Below are 12,027 nucleotides of genomic sequence, written 5' to 3' on the forward strand. Positions count from 1 at the left end.
CAGGGCCAGCCTTAAAGGGCCAGCTTAAAGGGCCAGCCTTAGAGGGCCAGCCCTAAGGGGCCAGCTTAAAGGGCCAGCCTTAAAGGGCCAGCCTTAAAGGGCCAGCCTTAGAGGGCCAGCTTAAAGGGCCAGCCTTAAAGGGCCAGCTTAAAAGGCCAGCCTTAGAGGGCCAGCTTAAAGGGCCAGCCTTAAAGGGCCAGCTTAAAGGGCCAGCCTTAGAGGGCCAGCTTAAAGGGCCAGCCTTAAGGGGCCAGCTTAAAGGGCCAGCCTTAAAGGGCAAGCCTTAAAGGGCCAGCCTTAGAGGGCCTGCCTTAAAGGGCAAGCCTTAAAGGGCCAGCCTTGAAGGGCCAGCCTTAGAGGGCCAGCTTAAAGGGCCAGCCTTAGAGGGCCAGCTTAAAGGGCCAGCCTTAAGGGGCCAGCTTAAAGGGCCAGCCTTAAAGGGCCAGCCTTAAAAGGCCAGTCTTAAAGGGCCAGCCTTAGAGGGCCAGCCTTAAAGGGCCAGCTTAAAGGGCCAGCCTTAAAGGGCCAGTTTAAAGGGCCAGCCTTAAAGGGCCAGCTTAAAGGTTCAGCCTTAGATGGCCAGCCTTAAGGGGCCAGCTTAAAGGGCCAGCCTTAGAGGGCCAGCCTTAAAGGGCCAGCCTTAAAGGGCCAGCCTTAAAGGGCCAGCTTTAGAGGGCCAGCCTTAAAGGGCCAGCTTAAAGGGCCAGCCTTTGAGGTCCAGCCTTAGAGGCCCAGCCTTAAAGGGCCAGCTTAAAGGGCCAGCCTTAGAGGACCAGCTTAAAGGGCCAGCCTTAAGGGGCCAGCTTAAAGGGCCAGCCTTAAAGGGCCAGCCTTAAAGGGCCAGCTTAAAGGGCCAGCCTTAAAGGGCCAGCTTAAAGGGCCAGCCTTAAAGGGCCAGCCTTAAAGGGCCAGCTTAAATGGCCAGCCTTAAAGGGCCAGCTTAAAGGGCCAGCCTTAAAGGGCAAGCCTTAAAGGGCCAGCCTTAAAGGGCCAGCCTTAGAGGGCCAGCTTAAAGGGCCAGCCTTAGAGGGCCAGCTTAAAGGGCCAGCCTTAAGGGGCCAGCTTAAAGGGCCAGCCTTAAAAGGCCAGTCTTAAAGGGCCAGCCTTAGAGGGCCAGCCTTAAAGGGCCAGCTTAAGGGGCCAGCCTTAAAGGGCCAGCTTAAAGGGCCAGCCTTAAAGGGCCAGCTTAAAGGGCCAGCCTTAGATGGCCAGCCTTAAGGGGCCAGCTTAAAGGGCCAGCCTTAAAGGGCTAGCCTTAAAGGGCCAGCCTTAGAGGGCCAGCCTTAAAGGGCCAGCCTTAAAGGGCCAGCCTTAAAGGGCCAGCCTTAGGGGGCCAGCCTTAAAGGGCCAGCTTAAAGGGCCAGCCTTAGAGGGCCAGCTTAAAGGGCCAGCCTTAGAGGGCCAGCTTAAAGGGCCAGCCTTAAGGGGCCAGCTTAAAGGGCCAGCCTTAAAGGGCCAATCTTAAAGGGCCAGTCTTAAAGGGCCAGCCTTAGAGGGCCAGCCTTAAAGGGCCAGCTTAAAGGGCCAGCCTTAAAGGGCCAGCTTAAAGGGCCAGCCTTAAAGGGCCAGCTTAAAGGGCCAGCCTTAGATGGCCAGCCTTAAGGGGCCAGCTTAAAGGGCCAGCCTTAAAGGGCCAGCCTTAAAGGGCCAGCCTTAAAGGGCCAGCCTTAAAGGGCCAGCTTAAAGGGCCAGCCTTAAGGGGCCAGCTTAAAGGGCCAGCCTTAAAGGGCAAGCCTTAAAGGGCCAGCCTTAAAGGGCCAGCCTTAAAGGGCCAGCTTAAAGGGCCAGCCTTAAAGGGCCAGCTTAAAGGGCCAGCCTTAAAGGGCCAGCCTTAAAGGGCCAGCTTAAAGGGCCAGCCTTAGAGGGCCAGCTTAAAGGGCCAGCCTTAAGGGGCCAGCTTAAAGGGCCAGCCTTAAAGGGCAAGCCTTAAAGGGCCAGCCTTAGAGGGCCAGCTTAAAGGGCCAGCCTTAGAGGGCCAGCTTAAAGGGCCAGCCTTAAGGGGCCAGCTTAAAGGGCCAGCCTCAAAGGGCCAGCCTTAAAGGGCCAGCTTAAAGGGCCAGCCTTAAAGGGCCAGCTTAAAGGGCCAGCCTTAAAGGGCCAGCCTTAAAGGGCCAGCTTAAAGGGCCAGCCTTAGAGGGCCAGCTTAAAGGGCCAGCCTTAAGGGGCCAGCTTAAAGGGCCAGCCTTAAAGGGCAAGCCTTAAAGGGCCAGCCTTAGAGGGCCAGCTTAAAGGGCCAGCCTTAGAGGGCCAGCTTAAAGGGCCAGCCTTAAGGGGCCAGCTTAAAGGGCCAGCCTCAAAGGGCCAGCCTTAAACGGCCAGCTTAAAGGGCCAGCCTTAAAGGGCCAGCTTAAAGGGCCAGCCTTAAAGGGCCAGCCTTAAAGGGCCAGCTTAAAGGGCCAGCCTTAAAGGGCAAGCCTTAAAGGGCCAGCCTTAAAGGGCCAGCCTTAGAGGGCCAGCTTAAAGGGCCAGCCTTAGAGGGCCAGCTTAAAGGGCCAGCCTTAAGGGGCCAGCTTAAAGGGCCAGCCTTAAAGGGCCAGCCTTAAAGGGCCAGTCTTAAAGGGCCAGCCTTAGAGGACCAGCCTTAAAGGGCCAGCTTAAAGGGCCAGCCTTAAAGGGCCAGCTTAAAGGGCCAGCCTTAAAGGGCCAGCTTAAAGGGCCAGCCTTAGATGGCCAGCCTTAAGGGGCCAGCTTAAAGGGCCAGCCTTAAAGGGCCAGCCTTAAAGGGCCAGCCTTAAAGGGCCAGCCTTAAAGGGCCAGCCTTAAAGGGCCAGCCTTAAAGGGCCAGCTTAAAGGGCCAGCCTTAAGGGGCCAGCTTAAAGGGCCAGCCTTAAAGGGCAAGCCTCAAAGGGCCAGCCTTAGAGGGCCAGCTTAAAGGGCCAGCCTTAGAGGGCCAGCTTAAAGGGCCAGCCTTAAGGGGCCAGCTTAAAGGGCCAGCCTTAAAGGGCCAGCCTTAAAGGGCCAGCTTTAAAGGGCCAGCTTAAAGGGCCAGCCTTAAAGGGCCAGCCTTAAAGGGCCAGCCTTAAAGGGCCAGCTTAAAGGGCCAGCCTTAAGGGGCCAGCTTAAAGGGCCAGCCTTAAAGGGCAAGCCTTAAAGGGCCAGCCTTAGAGGGCCAGCTTAAAGGGCCAGCCTTAGAGGGCCTGCTTAAAGGGCCAGCCTTAAGGGGCCAGCTTAAAGAGCCAGCCTTAAAGGGCCAGCCTTAAAGGGCCAGCCTTAAAGGGCCAGCTTAAAGGGCCAGCCTTAAAGGGCCAGCTTAAAGGGCCAGCCTTAAAGGGCCAGCTTAAAGGGCCGGCCTTAAAGGGCCAGCCTTAAAGGGCCAGCTTAAAGGGCCAGCCTTAAAGGGCCAGCTTAAAGGGCCAGCCTTAGAGGGCCAGCCTTAAGGGGCCAGCTTAAAGGGCCAGCCTTAAAGGGCCAGCCTTAGAGGGCCAGCTTAAAGGGCCAGCCTTAAAGGGCCAGCTTAAAGGGCCAGCCTTAGAGGGCCAGCTTTACAGGGCCAGCTTAAAGGGCCAGCCTTAAAGGGCCAGCTTAAAGGGCCAGCCTTAGAGGGCCAGCTTAAAGGGCCAGCCTTAAGGGGCCAGCTTAAAGGGCCAGCCTTAAAGGGCAAGCCTTAAAGGGCCAGCCTTAGAGGGCCAGTCTTAGAGGGCCAGCTTAAAGGGCCAGCCTTAGAGGGCCAGCTTAAAGGGCCAGCCTTAAGGGGCCAGCTTAAAGGGCCAGCCTCAAGGGGCCAGCTTAAAGGGCCAGCCTCAAAGGGCCAGCCTTAAAGGGCCAGCCTTAAAGGGCCAGCTTAAAGGGCCAGCCTTAAAGGGCCAGCTTAAAGGGCCAGCCTTAAAGGGCCAGCCTTAAAGGGCCAGCTTAAAGGGCCAGCCTTAAAGGGCCAGCTTAAAGGGCCAGCCTTAAAGGGCAAGCCTTAAAGGGCCAGCCTTAAAGGGCCAGCCTTAGAGGGCCAGCTTAAAGGGCCAGCCTTAGAGGGCCAGCTTAAAGGGCCAGCCTTAAGGGGCCAGCTTAAAGGGCCAGCCTTAAAGGGCCAGCCTTAAAGGGCCAGTCTTAAAGGGCCAGCCTTAGAGGGCCAGCCTTAAAGGGCCAGCTTAAAGGGCCAGCCTTATAGGGCCAGCTTAAAGGGCCAGCCTTAAAGGGCCAGCTTAAAGGGCCAGCCTTAGATGGCCAGCCTTAAGGGGCCAGCTTAAAGGGCCAGCCTTAAAGGGCCAGCTTAAAGGGCCAGCCTTAAAGGGCAAGCCTTAAAGGGCCAGCCTTAAAGGGCCAGCCTTAGAGGGCCAGCTTAAAGGGCCAGCCTTAGAGGGCCAGCTTAAAGGGCCAGCCTTAAGGGGCCAGCTTAAAGGGCCAGCCTTAAAAGGCCAGTCTTAAAGGGCCAGCCTTAAAGGGCCAGCTTAAAGGGCCAGCCTTAAAGGGCCAGCTTAAAGGGCCAGCCTTAAAGGGCCAGCTTAAAGGGCCAGCCTTAGATGGCCAGCCTTAAGGGGCCAGCTTAAAGGGCCAGCCTTAAAGGGCCAGCCTTAAAGGGCCAGCTTAAAGGGCCAGCCTTAGAGGGCCAGCTTAAAGGGCCAGCCTTAAGGGGCCAGCTTAAAGGGCCAGCCTTAAAGGGCAAGCCTTAAAGGGCCAGCCTTAGAGGGCCAGCTTAAAGGGCCAGCCTTAGAGGGCCAGCTTAAAGGGCCAGCCTTAAGGGGCCAGCTTAAAGGGCCAGCCTCAAAGGGCCAGCCTTAAAGGGCCAGCTTAAAGGGCCAGCCTTAAAGGGCCAGCTTAAAGGGCCAGCCTTAAAGGGCCAGCCTTAAAGGGCCAGCTTAAAGGGCCAGCCTTAAAAGGCCAGCTTAAAGGGCCAGCCTTAAAGGGCAAGCCTTAAAGGGCCAGCCTTAAAGGGCCAGCCTTAGAGGGCCAGCTTAAAGGGCCAGCCTTAGAGGGCCAGCTTAAAGGGCCAGCCTTAAGGGGCCAGCTTAAAGGGCCAGCCTTAAAGGGCCAGCCTTAAAGGGCCAGTCTTAAAGGGCCAGCCTTAGAGGACCAGCCTTAAAGGGCCAGCTTAAAGGGCCAGCCTTAAAGGGCCAGCTTAAAGGGCCAGCCTTAAAGGGCCAGCTTAAAGGGCCAGCCTTAGATGGCCAGCCTTAAGGGGCCAGCTTAAAGGGCCAGCCTTAAAGGGCCAGCCTTAAAGGGCCAGCCTTAAAGGGCCAGCCTTAAAGGGCCAGCTTAAAGGGCCAGCCTTAAGGGGCCAGCTTAAAGGGCCAGCCTTAAAGGGCAAGCCTTAAAGGGCCAGCCTTAGAGGGCCAGCTTAAAGGGCCAGCCTTAGAGGGCCAGCTTAAAGGGCCAGCCTTAAGGGGCCAGCTTAAAGGGCCAGCCTTAAAGGGCCAGCTTTAAAGGGCCAGCTTAAAGGGCCAGCCTTAAAGGGCCAGCTTAAAGGGCCAGCCTTAAGGGGCCAGCTTAAAGGGCCAGCCTTAAAGGGCAAGCCTTAAAGGGCCAGCCTTAGAGGGCCAGCTTAAAGGGCCAGCCTTAGAGGGCCTGCTTAAAGGGCCAGCCTTAAGGGGCCAGCTTAAAGAGCCAGCCTTAAAGGGCCAGCCTTAAAGGGCCAGCCTTAAAGGGCCAGCTTAAAGGGCCAGCCTTAAAGGGCCAGCTAAAAGGGCCAGCCTTAAAGGGCCAGCTTAAAGGGCCGGCCTTAAAGGGCCAGCCTTAAAGGGCCAGCTTAAAGGGCCAGCCTTAAAGGGCCAGCTTAAAGGGCCAGCCTTAGAGGGCCAGCCTTCAGGGGCCAGCTTAAAGGGCCAGCCTTAAAGGGCCAGCCTTAGAGGGCCAGCTTAAAGGGCCAGCCTTAAAGGGCCAGCTTAAAGGGCCAGCCTTAGAGGGCCAGCTTTACAGGGCCAGCTTAAAGGGCCAGCCTTAAAGGGCCAGCTTAAAGGGCCAGCCTTAGAGGGCAAGCTTAAAGGGCCAGCCTTAAGGGGCCAGCTTAAAGGGCCAGCCTTAAAGGGCAAGCCTTAAAGGGCCAGCCTTAGAGGGCCAGCCTTAGAGGGCCAGCTTAAAGGGCCAGCCTTAGAGGGCCAGCTTAAAGGGCCAGCCTTAAGGGGCCAGCTTAAAGGGCCAGCCTCAAAGGGCCAGCCTTAAAGGGCCAGCCTTAAAGGGCCAGCTTAAAGGGCCAGCCTTAAAGGGCCAGCTTAAAGGGCCAGCCTTAAAGGGCCAGCCTTAAAGGGCCAGCTTAAAGGGCCAGCCTTAAAGGGCCAGCTTAAAGGGCCAGCCTTAAAGGGCAAGCCTTAAAGGGCCAGCCTTAAAGGGCCAGCCTTAGAGGGCCAGCTTAAAGGGCCAGCCTTAGAGGGCCAGCTTAAAGGGCCAGCCTTAAGGGGCCAGCTTAAAGGGCCAGCCTTAAAGGGCCAGCCTTAAAGGGCCAGTCTTAAAGGGCCAGCCTTAGAGGGCCAGCCTTAAAGGGACAGCTTAAAGAGCCAGCCTTATAGGGCCAGCTTAAAGGGCCAGCCTTAAAGGGCCAGCTTAAAGGGCCAGCCTTAGATGGCCAGCCTTAAGGGGCCAGCTTAAAGGGCCAGCCTTAAAGGGCCAGCCTTAAAGGGCCAGCCTTAAAGGGCCAGCCTTAAAGGGCCAGCCTTAAAGGGCCAGCTTAAAGGGCCAGCCTTAAGGGGCCAGCTTAAAGGGCCAGCCTTAAAGGTCCAATCTTAAAGGGCCAGTCTTAAAGGGCCAGCCTTAGAGGGCCAGCCTTAAAGGGCCAGCTTAAAGGGCCAGCCTTAAAGGGCCAGCTTAAAGGGCCAGCCTTAAAGGGCCAGCTTAAAGGGCCAGCCTTAGATGGCCAGCCTTAAGGGGCCAGCTTAAAGGGCCAGCCTTAAAGGGCCAGCCTTAAAGGGCCAGCCTTAAAGGGCCAGCTTAAAGGGCCAGCCTTAAGGGGCCAGCTTAAAGGGCCAGCCTTAAAGGGCAAGCCTTAAAGGGCCAGCCTTAAAGGGCCAGCCTTAAAGGGCCAGCTTAAAGGGCCAGCCTTAAAGGGCCAGCTTAAAGGGCCAGCCTTAAAGGGCCAGCCTTAAAGGGCCAGCTTAAAGGGCCAGCCTTAGAGGGCCAGCTTAAAGGGCCAGCCTTAAGGGGCCAGCTTAAAGGGCCAGCCTTAAAGGGCAAGCCTTAAAGGGCCAGCCTTAGAGGGCCAGCTTAAAGGGCCAGCCTTAGAGGGCCAGCTTAAAGGGCCAGCCTTAAGGGGCCAGCTTAAAGGGCCAGCCTCAAAGGGCCAGCCTTAAAGGGCCAGCTTAAAGGGCCAGCCTTAAAGGGCCAGCTTAAAGGGCCAGCCTTAAAGGGCCAGCCTTAAAGGGCCAGCTTAAAGGGCCAGCCTTAAAGGGCCAGCTTAAAGGGCCAGCCTTAAAGGGCAAGCCTTAAAGGGCCAGCCTTAAAGGGCCAGCCTTAGAGGGCCAGCTTAAAGGGCCAGCCTTAGAGGGCCAGCTTAAAGGGCCAGCCTTAAGGGGCCAGCTTAAAGGGCCAGCCTTAAAGGGCCAGCCTTAAAGGGCCAGTCTTAAAGGGCCAGCCTTAGAGGACCAGCCTTAAAGGGCCAGCTTAAAGGGCCAGCCTTAAAGGGCCAGCTTAAAGGGCCAGCCTTAAAGGGCCAGCTTAAAGGGCCAGCCTTAGATGGCCAGCCTTAAGGGGCCAGCTTAAAGGGCCAGCCATAAAGGGCCAGCCTTAAAGGGCCAGCCTTAAAGGGCCAGCCTTAAAGGGCCAGCTTAAAGGGCCAGCCTTAAGGGGCCAGCTTAAAGGGCCAGCCTTAAAGGGCAAGCCTTAAAGGGCCAGCCTTAGAGGGCCAGCTTAAAGGGCCAGCCTTAGAGGGCCAGCTTAAAGGGCCAGCCTTAAGGGGCCAGCTTAAAGGGCCAGCCTTAAAGGGCCAGCTTTAAAGGGCCAGCTTAAAGGGCCAGCCTTAAAGGGCCAGCCTTAAAGGGCCAGCTTAAAGGGCCAGCCTTAAGGGGCCAGCTTAAAGGGCCAGCCTTAGAGGGCCAGCCTTAAGGGGCCAGCTTAAAGGGCCAGCCTTAAAGGGCCAGCCTTAGAGGGCCAGCTTAAAGGGCCAGCCTTAGAGGGCCAGCTTAAAGGGCCAGCCTTAGAGGGCCTGCTTAAAGGGCCAGCCTTAAGGGGCCAGCTTAAAGAGCCAGCCTTAAAGGGCCAGCCTTAAAGGGCCAGCCTTAAAGGGCCAGCTTAAAGGGCCAGCCTTAGAGGGCCAGCTTAAAGGGCCAGCCTTAAGGGGCCAGCTTAAAGGGCCAGCCTTAAAGGGCAAGCCTTAAAGGGCCAGCCTTAGAGGGCCAGCCTTAGAGGGCCAGCTTAAAGGGCCAGCCTTAGAGGGCCAGCTTAAAGGGCCAGCCTTAGAGGGCCAGCTTTACAGGGCCAGCGTAAAGGGCCAGCTTAAAGGGCCAGCCTTAGAGGGCCAGCTTAAAGGGCCAGCCTTAAGGGGCCAGCTTAAAGGGCCAGCCTTAAAGGACAAGCCTTAAAGGGCCAGCCTTAGAGGGCCAGCCTTAGAGGGCCAGCTTAAAGGGCCAGCCTTAGAGGGCCAGCTTAAAGGGCCAGCCTTAAGGGGCCAGCTTAAAGGGCCAGCCTCAAAGGGCCAGCCTTAAAGGGCCAGCTTAAAGGGCCAGCCTTAAAGGGCCAGCCTTAAAGGGCCAGCCTTAAAGGGCCAGCCTTAAAGGGCCAGCCTTAAAGGGCCAGCTTAAAGGGCCAGCTTAAAGGGCCAGCCTTAAAGGGCCAGCCTTAAAGGGCCAGCCTTAAAGGGCCAGCCTTAAAGGGCCAGCCTTAAAGGGCCAGCTTAAAGGGCCAGCCTTAAAGGGCCAGCCTTAAAGGGCCAGCCTTAAAGGGCCAGCCTTAAAGGGCCAGCCTTAAAGGGCCAGCCTTAAAGGGCCAGCTTAAAGGGCCAACCTTAAGGGGCCAGCTTAAAAGGCCAGCCTTAAAGGGCAAGCCTTAAAGGGCCAGCCTTAGAGGGCCAGCCTTAGAGGGCCAGCTTAAAGGGCCAGCCTTAGAGGGCCAGCTTAAAGGGCCAGCCTTAAGGGGCCAGCTTAAAGGGCCAGCCTCAAAGGGCCAGCCTTAAAGGGCCAGCCTTAAAGGGCCAGCTTAAAGGGCCAGCCTTAAAGGGCCAGCTTAAAGGGCCAACCTTAAAGGGCCAGCCTTAAAGGGCCAGCCTTAAAGGGCCAGCTTAAAGGGCCAGCCTTTGAGGTCCAGCCTTAGAGGGCCAGCTTAAAGGGCCAGCTTTAAAGGGCCAGCCTTAAAGGGCCAGCCTTAAAGGGCCAGCCTTAAAGGGCCAGCTTAAAGGGCCAGCCTTAAGGGGCCAGCTTAAAAGGCCAGCCTTAAAGGGCAAGCCTTAAAGGGCCAGCCTTAGAGGGCCAGCCTTAGAGGGCCAGCTTAAAGGGCCAGCCTTAGAGGGCCAGCTTAAAGGGCCAGCCTTAAGGGGCCAGCTTAAAGGGCCAGCCTCAAAGGGCCAGCCTTAAAGGGCCAGCCTTAAAGGGCCAGCTTAAAGGGCCAGCCTTAAAGGGCCAGCTTAAAGGGCCAACCTTAAAGGGCCAGCCTTAAAGGGCCAGCCTTAGCGGGCCAGCCTTAAAGGGCCAGCTTAAAGGGCCAGCCTTTGAGGTCCAGCCTTAGAGGCCCAGCCTTAAAGGGCCAGCTTAAAGGGCCAGCCTTAGAGGACCAGCTTAAAGGGCCAGCCTTTGAGGTCCAGCCTTAGAGGCCCAGACTTAAAGGGCCAGCTTAAAGGGCCAGCCTTAGAGGACCAGCTTAAAGGGCCAGCCTTAAGGGGCCAGCTTAAAGGGCCAGCCTTAAAGGGCCAGCCTTAAAGGGCCAGCCTTAAAGGGCCAGCTTAAAGGGCCAGCCTTAAAGGGCCAGCCTTAAAAGGCCAGTCTTAAAGGGCCAGCCTTAGAGGGCCAGCTTAAAGGGCCAGCCTTAAAGGGCCAGCTTAAAGGGCCAGCCTTAAAGGGCCAGCTTAAAGGGCCAGCCTTAGATGGCCAGCCTTAAGGGGCCAGCTTAAAGGGCCAGCCTTAAAGGGCCAGCCTTAAAGGGCCAGCCTTAGAGGGCCAGCCTTAAAGGGCCAGCCTTAAAGGGCCAGCCTTAAAGGGCCAGCCTTAGAGGGCCAGCCTTAAAGGGCCAGCTTAAAGGGCCAGCCTTTGAGGTCCAGCCTTAGAGGCCCAGCCTTAAAGGGCCAGTTTAAAGGGCCAGACTTAGCTGGCCAGCCTTAAAGGGCCAGCTTAAAGGGCCAGCCTTAGAGGGCCAGCTTAAAGGGCCAGCCTTAGAGGGCCTGCTTAAAGGGCCAGCCTTAAGGGGCCAGCTTAAAGAGCCAGCCTTAAAGGGCCAGCCTTAAAGGGCCAGCCTTAAAGGGCCAGCTTAAAGGGCCAGCCTTAAAGGGCCAGCTAAAAGGGCCAGCCTTAAAGGGCCAGCTTAAAGGGCCGGCCTTAAAGGGCCAGCCTTAAAGGGCCAGCTTAAAGGGCCAGCCTTAAAGGGCCAGCTTAAAGGGCCAGCCTTAGAGGGCCAGCCTTAAGGGGCCAGCTTAAAGGGCCAGCCTTAAAGGGCCAGCCTTAGAGGGCCAGCTTAAAGGGCCAGCCTTAAAGGGCCAGCTTAAAGGGCCAGCCTTAGAGGGCCAGCTTTACAGGGCCAGCTTAAAGGGCCAGCCTTAGAGGGCCAGCTTAAAGGGCCAGCCTTAAGGGGCCAGCTTAAAGGGCCAGCCTTAAAGGGCAAGCCTTAAAGGGCCAGCCTTAAAGGGCCAGCCTTAAAGGGCCAGCCTTAGCGGGCCAGCCTTAAAGGGCCAGCTTAAAGGGCCAGCCTTTGAGGTCCAGCCTTAGAGGCCCAGCCTTAAAGGGCCAGCTTAAAGGGCCAGCCTTAGAGGACCAGCTTAAAGGGCCAGCCTTTGAGGTCCAGCCTTAGAGGCCCAGACTTAAAGGGCCAGCTTAAAGGGCCAGCCTTAGAGGACCAGCTTAAAGGGCCAGCCTTAAGGGGCCAGCTTAAAGGGCCAGCCTTAAAGGGCCAGCCTTAAAGGGCCAGCCTTAAAGGGCCAGCTTAAAGGGCCAGCCTTAAAGGGCCAGCCTTAAAAGGCCAGTCTTAAAGGGCCAGCCTTAGAGGGCCAGCTTAAAGGGCCAGCCTTAAAGGGCCAGCTTAAAGGGCCAGCCTTAAAGGGCCAGCTTAAAGGGCCAGCCTTAGATGGCCAGCCTTAAGGGGCCAGCTTAAAGGGCCAGCCTTAAAGGGCCAGCCTTAAAGGGCCAGCCTTAGAGGGCCAGCCTTAAAGGGCCAGCCTTAAAGGGCCAGCCTTAAAGGGCCAGCCTTAGAGGGCCAGCCTTAAAGGGCCAGCTTAAAGGGCCAGCCTTTGAGGTCCAGCCTTAGAGGCCCAGCCTTAAAGGGCCAGTTTAAAGGGCCAGACTTAGCTGGCCAGCCTTAAAGGGCCAGCTTAAAGGGCCAGCCTTAGAGGGCCAGCTTAAAGGGCCAGCCTTAGAGGGCCTGCTTAAAGGGCCAGCCTTAAGGGGCCAGCTTAAAGAGCCAGCCTTAAAGGGCCAGCCTTAAAGGGCCAGCCTTAAAGGGCCAGCTTAAAGGGCCAGCCTTAAAGGGCCAGCTAAAAGGGCCAGCCTTAAAGGGCCAGCTTAAAGGGCCGGCCTTAAAGGGCCAGCCTTAAAGGGCCAGCTTAAAGGGCCAGCCTTAAAGGGCCAGCTTAAAGGGCCAGCCTTAGAGGGCCAGCCTTAAGGGGCCAGCTTAAAGGGCCAGCCTTAAAGGGCCAGCCTTAGAGGGCCAGCTTAAAGGGCCAGCCTTAAAGGGCCAGCTTAAAGGGCCAGCCTTAGAGGGCCAGCTTTACAGGGCCAGCTTAAAGGGCCAGCCTTAAAGGGCCAGCTTAAAGGGCCAGCCTTAGAGGGCCAGCTTAAAGGGCCAGCCTTAAGGGGCCAGCTTAAAGGGCCAGCCTTAAAGGGCAAGCCTTAAAGGGCCAGCCTTAGAGGGCCAGCCTTAGAGGGCCAGCTTAAAGGGCCAGCCTTAGAGGGCCAGCTTAAAGGGCCAGCCTTAAGGGGCCAGCTTAAAGGGCCAGCCTCAAAGGGCCAGCCTTAAAGGGCCAGCCTTAAAGGG

Source organism: Doryrhamphus excisus, linkage group LG4 (genome assembly GCF_037039965.1).
Source record: "Doryrhamphus excisus strain RoL-2023G ecotype Guam linkage group LG4, RoL_Dexc_Guam_v1.1, whole genome shotgun sequence".
Classification (NCBI taxonomy): domain Eukaryota; kingdom Metazoa; phylum Chordata; class Actinopteri; order Syngnathiformes; family Syngnathidae; genus Doryrhamphus; species Doryrhamphus excisus.